This window comes from Rana temporaria, chromosome 7 (genome assembly GCF_905171775.1).
Source record: "Rana temporaria chromosome 7, aRanTem1.1, whole genome shotgun sequence".
Taxonomy (NCBI): domain Eukaryota; kingdom Metazoa; phylum Chordata; class Amphibia; order Anura; family Ranidae; genus Rana; species Rana temporaria.
This window is the reverse complement of record NC_053495.1, coordinates 157875270-157889206: the sequence shown is the minus strand read 5'-3', so window position 1 is coordinate 157889206 and position 13937 is coordinate 157875270.

Sequence of the window (13937 nt, the reverse complement as noted above, 5' to 3'; positions counted from 1 at the left end):
CTTAGCTCTTATTCTCTCCATACAAAATATAATGGTGCAAGTAATAATAGTAAACCTTGGTGCCAACCAAAATAAAAAAATTGAGTGTGTGAAGCTGCCCCTTTAAGTGGATTGACAACCTATGAAAAGGAAAATAATAAAAAGCAAGACGCTAACACATATCCGGTATTTGCATGTGAACAAATAGCAATCCAATATACTTGAAAATACAAAATGATGAACAAAAAGTGTAAAAAGTTTTTTACACTTCTTTTCATTGTTTTGTATTTTCAAGTATATTGGATTGCTACAATTTTTTTGTTCACATGCAAAGTATTGGATATGTGTTTGTTGCTTGTGTGTTCTTTGACATACTAATTGCCTTTTCTCACATTGTTGCTATTCAAATAAATTGTTAAAATGCCCAAGGTGTGTGGCAGAGGAACTACCAGGGTCACAGCAGTCGCACTTGCGACGGGGCCCTGTCATTCCGCCACTATCAGGGCCCCCAGAGAGGTTCCTAGACCCATGGCTCTGAGCGGCGAGCATCTCTCATACAGCTCAGAGCCAACAGTTCTCCCTGCTCCCCCCTACCTCCCTCCCTCCTCTCTCGCATGGGATGACACAGCCGATCTGCTCCTTCTCCCCCCCTCCCGTGTGTGTGCTTTGTGGGAAGCCAAATGCGAAGTCAACAAGCTCACACCTCCCGCGGTACAAATACGGGATAGAGGAGGGGGGAGAAGGAGCAGATCGGCTGTGTCATCCCGTGCAAGAGAGGAGGGAGGGAGGGATGGAGGGGGGGAGCAGGGAGAACTGTAGGCTCTGATCTGTATGAGAGACACTCTCCACTCAGAGCTGTGCTAAGGAGGAAGACGGCATTGATAAGCACTGATAGGTGTCATTGATGAGCAATGATCTGTGGCATGGATAGGAGGCGCGGCACTGATAAGCGGCATTGATAAGCAATGACAGGCAGCATTGATGAGCAATGATAAGTGTCACTGATAGGCAGCACTCATAGATGTTCACTGATAGGTGGCATTGATAAACAATGATAGGTGTCACTGATAGGCAGCATTGATGGGCACTGATAGCTGGCACTGATAGGCAGCATTGATCAGCAATGATAGCCAGCACTGAAATGCAGCACTGATTGGCACCACTGATGGACACCAATAGGTGGCATTGCTAAGCACTGATAGGTTGCACCGATAGGCAGCACTGATTATGAGTGTAAACAATTTACTGACATTCTTGGCAGTTAAGGACAATCCTTTCCTTACACAGACACAGCTTATCACATGGTAAAGGGCCACTGTTATTGCGCTGGATACATGTCCCAGGGGGCATATGGGAGGCAGAGTTCATGGGAGGATATCCATTGACACCCTCCCAAAATTGGAAGCCTGAGGGATGGATGGAAGGGGGGGGGGATGGGTAAGGGGGCTCATCATTGTTTCCTGCACCGGGACCCTAAAGTTTCTAGATGTGTCATCTCCACTTACACAGACAATATATATCCTGCGGCTCCTCCAGGGGTTCACTACAAAATATGAACCCAGTAGTAAATTAAAAACCAAGTACCTCCCCCCTTGAAGAATGAAAGCCCTGCAGCACATAAATTGGGTAGAAGAGCAGCTAAAATTCACTGCCAACCTCAAATCAACCACAACATAACAAACAAAATTCCTGCAATGATAAGAAAAAAAAAAAAAACACAGCAAAGGAGATGATTGTGCAAAAGGCCAACAATCAGAATAATTTCCTAAATGACTTACCTCTTGCAGTTAGTCAGCTTTCCCTACAGCAGTTTCCAATACACTGACACTATGGCTACTTTGAGCCCCCTTTTTTTATAATGAAAAACCTAAATGATCTCAAAGTCACATTATTGTCCCTTTTAAGCCTGGTGGTCATATCTCAAGGGCAATGTAGTGCGTTGTGGTTAAAAATAAACAAAAAATCTTCTGGGCAAATCTGCATTATCCAACAGGATTGCAAATCTCAAACCCACAGGATTTACCTTGGTAATAACAACATTTTTGACCATAAAGTGCATGTATACCGACACATTGTTGCGCTGCGTTAAATAAGCCCAGTATTGTCCTGCTGAAAACTCCACTTTTATTAGGGTCCAATAACGGGGCCTGTGTATGTAGTATTTAGTGCAATAGCATGTCATGATCCCTCTTCTCTGACAACAAAGTGCTGCCTGTCTGTCTTGGCCTGCTGGAGTCACACACCACTAGTGGACTGTGAAATTTCTAATTAGCTTGGCACGCATGAAAGTCAATCTCTACTGAGAGGAGGGCCAATATTATATGTTGTTCACTTATGTGCTACTAGTGCAGATGACTTTGCTTGTTAAATACCAGGAACTATGCTGTCAATGACAATGGGGATTTCCCAAGTATGTTAGAAAAGGAACGTGTTTTTGGGCAGGTAGAGTAAAAGCCCAGACCTACAGAAGAAAAGAAGAAGAGATAACGAACAGCGGGGCTGGAAGGAGTAAATGAGGAGTTAATGAGTTAGTTGGGAAAACAGGGGGCCGGGATTAAATTACCCTACAACCTATTATTTTTAATTCCTTTTTTTTTTTTTGCTCCCTTTCCCGGAGGTACTTCATACATGACCCTGGCTCCCTATGCCCCCCCCCTTCTTTTTTCCTTTTTACATATCTATATATATTTTTTCTGGAGGGGGAGGGGTTAGGGTGAGGAGGGACTGGTCGACAGGAGTTGAAAGAAAAGGGGATCCTATCCTTAGTACCTTGAAGTAGAATTATCGGGGCGGACAAGAAAAAGGACTAAATGGACTAAAAAGACTAAAACTTTTCCAACTGGGGTGTAATAAATAACTCAAGTGTTAAATATACAGAGGGTGGGGGTTGGTGAAATCATGTGAACAAGGGGTAGAACAAAGAGGGCATATTAAGGGCAGGTTAAGGGGGGGAGTAAAGGTGGTAGTAGGCGGGCGGACGGAGAGGGGGGAGCATAGAGGATTATATACTTTTTTTTTTTTTTTTTTTTTTTACTCACTTCTATTTTTTTTCTTTTTTTTAGGGGTTTTCCCCTTTTTTTTTTTTTTTTTTTTTTTTCCAGTTTGTAAGGCACTGGTTTTGCTACTAGGGTCAGTAGCAATACAACAATAATGGCATTAATAACTAATAACTAAATACACTTAATACACTCTAATACACTCTACTATCAAGACACAGACACACACAGCACATAATGCACATAACGCACAATTCAACAGGAAAGTCGCACACAGATTATAAACACCAACATTAGACACAAATAGGTCACATTAAGGGCACAATAGGCCACAATGGGCCGCCGCTGTGGGGCACAAGGTGGGGGGGTCTGATTGTGGGCCCAATCGCGGAGGTTCCACCCCCTTTTTTTTTTTTTTCTCACCTGCACTAACGGAATACTACACAGGAATGTACACGCCCGAATTGGGGGCCACGAATAAGGGCTAGTGGGATGTGGCTTTTTTTAGAGGACACAGCACTCTTTCTCTAGAAAGGTTTTTTTTTTTTTTTGTTTTTCTTCCTCTCTCTTCCTCTTCCCCTCCCCCTTTTCTTTCCCCTTGTATGCGGTATAGGTAGGCGTATGTGTTTGCGCGTTAAGGCGTAAATATATACAATATATATACACAATATATACACAATCCCCGATAAGCCACCTACCTGTAATGATCACATGGAAGTTAAGACTCAGTTGGGAGGGGGAAAGAAAAAGGAAAAGTCCCCCCCCCCCTTTTCTTCTCGTTTCTTTTTATCTATTTTTTCTGTCTGTTTTACGCGGTAACCATATCATTTTGTCTATCCCATTCGATTAGAAGGGGGAGTGGGGGAAGAGGGGGAAAATGGGACATGTATATGAGCGCATATTAAATGTATGCATAAATGTATATAAATGTATGTAAATGTAAATTTATTTAAATATATATCCCATAAGTTAAACATACTAATGTACTAGTAAGGGGATAGGGGGAGGGGGGTAAAGGCAGAACATGTAAAGGAGGGGATGATGTAGCAGAGAGCAAAGTGAATGTAAGGATTACTATTTGAATGTTTGGTTGGTGATAGCTCTCATGCTCTTTTGTGAATCTTGCTGACCCCCATCTTGTACTGTCTCTATATGCCACCCGGGCATGATGACATGTAAGGAAAATGGGTTTATTTTCCTCTCTTTTCTTTTTTTTTTTTTTTATTAGAATGAGGATATGGGAGCCGGCCCCTCAGTACTCCTTTCAGTATCCTTCTTTTTTCTGTTTTTTTCTTTTTCTCTCTTCTCTTTTTTTTCTTCTCTTTCTCAGATGAAGCGAGGAATATAGAGCAACAAAGTGCAACATAGTGCATTATGACTATTGTTTCTGTTTTAAGGAGTCTAGAAGGGTACCGTGGAGAGGCCCAGCTCCAAGCTCTCTCTTTTTTTTTCTATTCTGTGGCTAGCCTGAATAGTGGTTCCGCTCTCTTTTTTCTTGTTTTTTGGTTTAGAGCCAGGGGAACTGCTGTTTTGTGCTGAACTTTTATTTTTTCTCTCTCTTTTTTGTCTCCCTCCTGGGGAGGAATACTCGCGCACGCCTGTGTTCAGAGGCCCTCGGATACCGGTTCAGCTTTATGGTGTGAACAGGCTCTTTGAGGGGGTTGGGACGCAGGGGGGCACGGGTTCTACCTGGGGTACACGCCCCTAACCATAGGCTGACGCTCAAATACCGTGTATACGGTGAGTGTTAATTAGCAGATTGCTAAATATTAGAGTTTGATCCTACTCTTTTTTGTATTTTTTTTTTTCTTCTCTCCCTTTTCCCTCTCTCCCATTCCCCCCTCCCGCCCATATCCTCCCCAATACGACTAAAGGGAATTGAGATGGAGGCTTTAAATATTTTGTCACTGAACGTAAAAGGATTGAACTCACCAGAAAAAAGGAGGGTCCTTATGCATGACCTGCAAAGACTAAGGGTAGACATGGCATATATACAGGAAACCCACTTCAGAGAAGATAAAACCCCGATCTTAAAAAACAGGTTTTACCCAACTGTATATCACGCTACAAATCAAGAGTCAAAGTCAAAAGGGGTATCTATCCTTATAGGAGGGAGAATTAAGTGGACATACACGGATATGATGAGAGACACGAAAGGGAGATATCTATTTGTGAAAGGTAAAATAGGAGGAATCGGGGTAACATTTGCCAACGTATATGCACCGAACGAGCAACAGGAAACTTTCCTGGGTAAAACGATTAAACGTCTTCAAGACCTCTCAGAAGGTCACCTGATACTGGGAGGGGACTTGAACATCCCGCTAGATCCCAAGATGGATACATCAACGGGAAAGTCATCTATCTCTTGTGGGGTTAGAAATCGTCTCAACCAAACTCTATTTAAAAACCAGTTGACTGATATATGGAGATTGCTACATAACAAAGAAAAAGACTATACATTCTACTCTTCACCACATAAAACCTACTCTCGAATAGATCTTTTTCTTATCCCACATGCCCAATTACATTCAGTACGATCAGCTAAAATAGGATCTATTACATGGTCAGACCATGCCCCGATTTTTCTGGAATATGAGATACAAGATTATAGACAGACTAGATCTAACCAGTGGAGACTAAATGAAAGTCTATTGCAAGACAAAAAAACTCTAGAAGAGGTAATTAAAGAATTGGAATGTTACTTTAACACCAACGATACCCCGGAGTGCGATCCCGGAATTATCTGGGAAGCACATAAGGTGGTCATTAGAGGGGTTCTAATTAAACATGGGTCTAGAATAAAAAGGGAACGTACGGAAAAACTGAAAAAGTTACTGGAGGAATTGGCCATGTTGGAGAGTAGACATAAGCAGGCAGGATTTACAACAGGAGAGGAAGAGGTGGTGAGGAAAAGAAGGGAAATTACAGATTTTTTGTACTATAAAGCTCAAGCAGCAATACAGAGGTGTAAAAAGTATGCATACGAATCAGGAGATAAGTGTGGGAAGGGATTGGCTAGATTATTACGTGAACAGAAGACGAGTAACTATATCCCATGTATCAAACCATTAAAGAAACAGAAAGTTTTTAAACCAAAGGATATAGCGAAAGAGTTTCAAGAATACTATAGCTCTCTCTATAATATAAAAAGTAAACCCCCGATCAAAGGAAAGATCGACCAGTATCTTATGGAATCAGCAATACCAAAACTAATGGAAGCAGATAAAGAGAAGCTAGATGCCCCTATAGTTGAAGAAGAAATCAAAGTAGCAGTTAATTCAATGAAACAGGGGAAAGCGCCTGGGCCCGACGGGTATACGGGTCAATACTATAAAACTCTATTCCCATCGCTATTGAAATATATGACGAAATTCTTTAAACGCATTAGGGACATCAGCTAGCTTTACGAAAGAAACTTTACTGGCCTATATTTCGGTGATACCGAAAGAGGGGAAAGACTTGAGTTTGTGTGAAAGTTATAGGCCGATTTCGTTACTAAATTTAGACGTGAAAATCTTCGCTAAGATCCTGGCAAATAGAATACAACAATATATCCCAGAACTGATACATTTGGACCAGGTGGGATTTGTCCCCACACGGGAAGCACGCGACAACACGATAAAAGCCATTAACTTAGTACAGATTGTAAACAAAACACAGACACAATGTGTACTATTAAATACAGACGCAGAAAAGGCCTTTGACAGGGTGAATTGGAGCTATATGAGGGCAGTTTTACAACATGGAGGTTTTGGAGATAAAATGATAAAATGGATACTGTCTATGTACTCTGGCCTGACGGCCCAAGTTCGGGCCAACGAAATAGTATCAGAACCCTTCCAGATATGGAATGGTACAAGACAGGGGTGCCCCCTGTCCCCGCTCATCTTCGCCCTGTCGCTAGAACCCTTCCTGTGTACCGTACGCTTAAATAAAAATATATCAGGAATACACATAGGAAAAAACCATTGCAAAATATCTGCATACGCAGATGACATGCTGTTCACACTCACGAAACCACTGATCTCTATCCCGAACCTAATGAGGGAATTCGAGAAATATGGCTCTCTCTCGAACTTAAGTATTAACTTCAATAAATCAGAAGCAATGGGAATTAACGTCCCACAAACATTAATAAATCACTTAAAACAAAAATGTAAGTTTAAATGGACAGAAAAAGCATTAACATACCTGGGTATACAACTTTCAGGGAGAGTAGATAAGATTTTTGAATTAAATTTTCCACCATTGCTTCAGAAGGTGAAGATACTACTGGATAAGTGGAACCAGGGGTTCCACACCTGGTTAGGCCGATGTAATGTCATTAAGAGGAGTATACTCCCAAAAATCCTTTACTTATTGCAAACATTACCAATCCATATCCCAGCGCAGTTTTTCAAACAATGCCAGAGAGTCATCTTCAAGTTTATTTGGGCACACAAAAATCCCAGAATACAAAGAAAACAACTAATGTATACCAAACAACAGGGAGGTCTGGGAGTGCCAGATATACGGAAGTACTACTATGCTGCCCACTTGAACAGATTAATAGACTGGAATAGGCACGCAGACACTAAACTCTGGGTACAAATTGAACAATCCCAATCTAAAACGCCATTAGAAAGGGCACCATGGTGGTATGCTTCATTTCCAAAAGAACTTAACAAAAACCCGATACTGGGAAATACAGTGAAGATATGTGTAACAGCTTTTTCCATGATGGGCATGGACCCTAGGACCTCTCCACTATACCCAGTACTGGGAAACCCCCTTTTTCCCCCGGGAGATGAGGATGGAGTTTTCCGAGACTTAAGGGAGGGGGGGTGTAGACAGGTAGTGAGTTATATACGAAGGGGAAGATGGCTCACAATAGCTGAACTGATGGAACAAGGGGGGGGATTCCATCTAAAGTTTTGGAATGCACTCCAGATGGTTCACTTTTTGAATACATTACCAAACCCAGGGGTTTTCAAAAGACCAATTACGAGAATTGAAAAAATGTGTAGCGAGAGGGGAAGATTACAACATACACTATCATTATGTTATGATATATTGACACAGTCAGGGAATCATCCTCTGAAATGTGTCCAGGATTGGGAACAGGAACTAAAAAAGGTATTTAGCACGGAACAGCGACAATGCATATATAAACGAATACATAAAACATCAATATGCGCAAGGACACAGGAGACAAATTATAAGATATTCGCGAGGTGGTACAGGACACCGGAGAGATTAAACAAAATCTTCCCGGAGGTGTCAGATAAATGTTGGAGGTGCCTGGGGAATAAAGGGACGTTGTTACACATATTCTGGGACTGCCCTTTGATAAGGAGCTTTTGGCTGGAGATTAAAAGGATACTTCAGATATGCTCAGAATATGAGATACCGGAAGATCCAGAATTCTACCTCTTACATGTGAACCAAATACAAGAGAAAGCATATAGGGAGACAAGTCTAGGTCATCTATTAGATGCTGCAAAAATGTGCATAACAAAAAAATGGAAGTCCTCAACATCACCCACAATAGAGATGTGGATAAATAAAGTAAAAGAAATCAGTAAATTAGAAGAATTAATACAAACAGCACAACACCAAAAGGAAAGATATTTAAGAATTTGGACACCCTGGAAATCTTTTATAGACTCCAGGGCTTGAGGGGGGGGAATGGGGGTGTGGGATAATGGAGAGAGTATGGGCAAATTTTTTTTTTTTTTTTTTCTCCTTTTCTTTATGGTTTTGTTCTCTTTTCTGGTTTATATATTTTTTTTTTCTCTTTCTTTTCTTCTCTTTGCTCCTCTAACAGATGGGTAGGAGTGTTTAGGATCACATCCATAGGTTAGAGGGGATACGCTACAGAACGCAGTGGCAAGGTCAACCTATGTGAATTGTATATATATATAATGAAGATGTGTACAACAACAGTATCTTAAAAGTAATAAGCACTGCTATAATTGTATAATGTATAATGTTTTATTAATGTGTATCTAAATAAAACAAAATAATCGTAAAAAAAAAAGAAAAGGAACGTGTGATCCACTCCCCCTTCCTTTAAACAAAATCATTGGCTGTGCCATCGGTTTGCTTTGAAGAGCTCTAATAAATATGAAACAGCCTAAAGCCTCTGCTAGGGGCCTTACAGTGGGAAGAGTGTTTTTATGCAGCTGAGAGGTGCCTGGGAGTGAAAGGTGTTCATGTACAGCCGCCTGTACAAATCAATGACAGATTGCAGCTGTGTGCGTGACACTGCACATCCGAGAGTTGGCATGCATACAAAGACAGAAGAGCGGCCCTGGACGCAGACCGTGTGCTTCTTGGATGTGATGTCAGCAGCCCCAGTAGACTCAGAGCTGTCACTGCTTCCCCAGCAGCTATATACAGTGGGGATCCAAAGTTTGGGCACCCCAGGTAAAAATTTGTATTAACCACTTCCCGACCTCCTCATGTACATATACGTCAGCAGAATGGCACGGACAGGCACATGTACGTACCTGTACGTCCTCTGCTAGACGTGGGTGGGGGGTCCGATCGGGACCCTCCCCGGTACATGCGGAGGTCGGGAGGAGCGATCCGGGACGACGGCGTGGCTATTTGTTTTTAGCCGCTCCGTCGCGATCGCTCCCCGGAGCTGAAGAACGGGGAGAGCCGTGTGTAAACACGGCTTCCCCGTGCTTCACTGTGGCGGCGCATCGATCGGGTGATCCCCTTTATAGGGGAGATGCGATCGATGATGTCATTCCTACAGCCACACCCCCCTACACTAGTAAACACACACACACACAGTGATCCCTAAATGTTACAGCGCCCCCTGTGTTTAACTCCCAAACTGCAACTGTCATTTTCACAATAAAGAATGCAATTTAAATGCATTTTTTGCTGTGAAAATGACAATGGTCCCAAAAATGTGTCAAAATTGTCCGAAGTGTCCGCCATAATGTCGCAGTCACAAAAAAAAAAAAAAACGCTGATCGCCGCCATTAGTAGTAAAAAAAAATAAAAAAAATAAAGATGCAAAAAAACTATCCCCTATTTTGTAAACGCTATAAACTTTGCGCAATCCAACCGATAAACGATTATTGCGATTTTTTTTACCAAAAATAGGTAGAAGAATACGTATCGGCCTAAACTGAGGAAAAAAAAAATTATATATGTTTTTGGGGGATATTTATTACAGCAAAAAGTAAAAAATATTGCATTTTTTTCAAAATTGTCGCTCTATTTTTGTTTATAGCGCAAAAAATAAAAACCGCAGAGGTGATCAAATACCACCAAAAGAAAGCTCTATTTGTGGGGAAAAAAGGACGCCAATTTTGTTTGGGAGCCACGTCGCACGACCGCGCAATTGTCTGTTAAAGCGACGCAGTCCCGAACTGTAAAAACCCCTTGGGTCTTTAGGCAGCAATATGGTCCGGGGCTTAAGTGGTTAATGTGCATAACGAAGCCAAGGAAAGATGGAAAAAATCTACAAAAGGCATCAAATTACAGATTAGACATTCTTATATTATGTCAAAAAAAAGTTACATTTTATTTCCATCATTTACACTTTCAAAATTACAGAAAACAAAAAAATGGCGTTTGCAAAAGTTTGGGCACCCTGCAGAGTTAATATCTTGTACTGCCCCCTTTGGCAAGTATCACAGCTTGTAAACGCTTTTTGTAGTCAGCCAAGAGTCTTTAAATTCTTGTTTGAGGTATCTTTGTCCATTCTTCCTTACAAAAGTCTTCCAGTTCTTTGAGATCTCTGGGCTGTCTGTCACGCACTGCTCTTTTAAGGTCTATCCATAGATTTTCAATTATGTTGAGGTCAGGTGATTGTGAAGGCCATGGCAAAACCTTCAGTTTACACCTCTTGATGTAATCCCCCGTGGATTTTAAGGTGTGTTTAGGATCATTATCCATTTGTAGAAGCCATCCTCTCTTTAACTTCAGCATTTTCACAGATGGCATCAAGTTACCATCCAAAATTTGCCGAAATTTTATTGAATCCATTTTTCCTTCTACTCGTGAAATGTTCCCTGTGCCACTGGCTGCAATACAACCCCAAAGCATGATTGATCCACCCCCATGCTTAGCAGTTGGACAGAGGTTCTTTTCATTAAATTCGGTGCCCTTTCTTCTCCAAACGTACCTTTACTCATTCCGGCCAAAAAGTTCTATTTTAACCTCATCGGTCCACAGAACTTTTTTCCAAAATGCATCAGGCTTGTCTATATGTTCATTTGCAAAGTTCAAATACTGATTTTTGTGGCGAGGACGTAGAAGAGGTTTTCTTCTGATGACTCTTCCATGAAGACCATATTTGTACAAGTATCTCTTTATAGTGGAATAGTGTACCACAACTCCAGTGTCTGCCAGATCTTTCTGGAGGGATCGTGCAGTCAAACGTGGGTTTTGAATTGCTTTTCTCACAATCCTGCGAGCTGTTCTGTCTGATATTTTTCTTGGTCTTCCAGATCTTGCTTTAACTTCCACTGTTCCTGATGACTGCCATTTCTTAATTACATTCCGAACAGAGGATATTGACATCTGAAAACGCTTTGCCATATTCTTATAGTCTTCTCCAGCTTTGTGAGCGTCAACTATTTTCAGTTTTCTAGACAACTGCTTAGAAGAACCCATGGTGCTGATTGTTGGGGCAAGGTCAGATGAGCCTGGGCATTTAAAACCTTTGAGATTGACATCACCTGGTCTTCCCAGACGATGATTGAGAACAATCCATGACACTGGCAGGTCTCAGCTTTGCAAAGGGGGCAGTGCATGCTATAAATTCTGCAGGGTGCCCAAACTTTTGCAGACGCCATTTTTTTGTTTTCTGTAATTTTGAAAGTGTAAATGATGGAAATAAAATCTAACTTTTTTTTTGACATATTATAAGAATGTCTAATCTGTAATTTGATGCCTTTTGGAGATTTTTCCATCTTTCCTTGGCTTCGTTATGCACATTAATACAAATTTTTACCTGGGTGCCCAAACTTTCGATCCTCACTGTAAAGGGTATCATAGGGAGGTAAAGGAAGGGGTGAACCAGCAAGGCCAGCACAGATAAGGACTATGAAATACAAGGTGAGAGGAGGTTGTGCAAGTTTTAAGCTGCTATGCTTTTACCTGCAGTTTTTTTTACGTTGACGACAGGGTGTCTTAACCACTTAAAAGGGGTTGTAAAGGTACAATTTTTTTTTCCTAAATAGCTTCCTTTACCTTAGTGCAGTCCTTCTTCACTTACCTCATCCTTCGATTTTGCTTTTAAATGTCCTTATTTCTTCTGAGAAATCCTCACTTCCTGTTCTTCTGTCTGTAACTCCACACAGTAATGCAAGGCTTTCTCCCTGGTGTGGAGTGTCGTGCTCGCACCCTCCCTTGGACTACAGGAGAGTCAGGACGCTCTCTCTACGTTGCAGATAGAGAAAGGAGCTATGTGATAGTGGACGTCCTGACTCTCCCGTAGTCCAAGGGAGGGGGCGAGCACGACACTCCACACCAGGGAGAAAGCCTTGCATTACTGTGTGGAGTTACAGACAGAAGAACAGGAAGTGAGGATTTTTCAGAAGAAATAAGGACATTTAAAAGCAAAATTGAAGGATGAGGTAAGTGAAGGAGGACTGCACTAAGGTAAGGGAAGCTATTTATGTTTTTTTTTTTTTTTTTACCTATACAACCACTTTAAGCAATGGAAGCTCCCCTATTTTTCTACCCAAACAAAATATACGTCCTTTTTACCCACAAATAGAGCTTTCTTTTGGTGATATTTGATCACCTAACAAATTGCTACAAATTATAAAAAAAAAAAAATTACATGTATGCTTTAATACAGGCATGTCCAAAGTCCGGCCCGCGGGCCAATCGCGGCCCACATTCCAGTTTTGAATGGCCCGAATGATTGATGCAGCCACCACAGTGAAGCACGGGGAAGCCGTGTTTACACACGGCTCTCCCCGTTCTTCAGCTCCGGGGAGCGATCGCGATGGAGCGGCTATAAACGAATAGCCGCGCCGTCGTCCTGGATCGCTCCCCGCGGGTATCCGACCGCCGCATGTAGCAGGGGGGGGTCCCAATCGGACCCCGACCCGCGGAAAGCGGGGACGTACATGTACGCCCATATGCCTGTACGTGCCATTCTGTGGACGTACATATACATGTGGCAGTCGGCAAGTGGTTTAAAAGGTATCATTTTTTTTTTAAACAATAATCATGTTACCTGCTCTGTGCAGTTGTTTACGAATCTAATGAAAATTTGTATTTCGTACGAATCCAAATTGAATTTCGGACACGAATTACAAATCTTCTGGAATCTCCTCCATGCTCTTGAGACTGTGCTGTGAGAAACAGCAAACCCTTCTGGCAATGACACGTATTGATGTGCCATCCTGGAGACGTTGGACTGCCTGTGCAACCTTTATAGGGTCCAAGTATCACCTCGTGCTACCAGAAGTTACACTGACCCTAGCCAAATGCAAAAACTAGTGAAAATAGTCAGAAAAGATGAGTAGGGAAAAATAAAAATGTGAGTGGCCTCCACATGTAAAACCATTTCTGTTTTGAAGGTCGTCCAATTGTTGCCCATCTAGTGCACCTGTTAATCAGTTTCAGCTGCTTTGGTGATAAATTAACAACCCCCTCTGCTAGTTAACTGACCAGATCAATACCCCAGGAGTTGTATTGACTTGATGCTATACTCTGATTATAAAGTGTTCCTTTAACTATTTTTTGAGCAGTGTGTGTGTGTGTGTGTGTGTGTGTGTGTGTATGTATATATATATATATATACACACACACACACGTGTTTGAGCTTTGGGGTTGCACACCCTAAGAGCCCTTTCACACTGAGCCGCCCAAAGCATCGGAGGTAAAACGCCGCTATTTTTACCGCCAACGCTATGGGTGGATTTTAAAATAAACACAGTCCTTCCTTAGAAATCCTCTCCACAAAGTGTATATGAAAGTGACCCTTCATCAACTAAATGC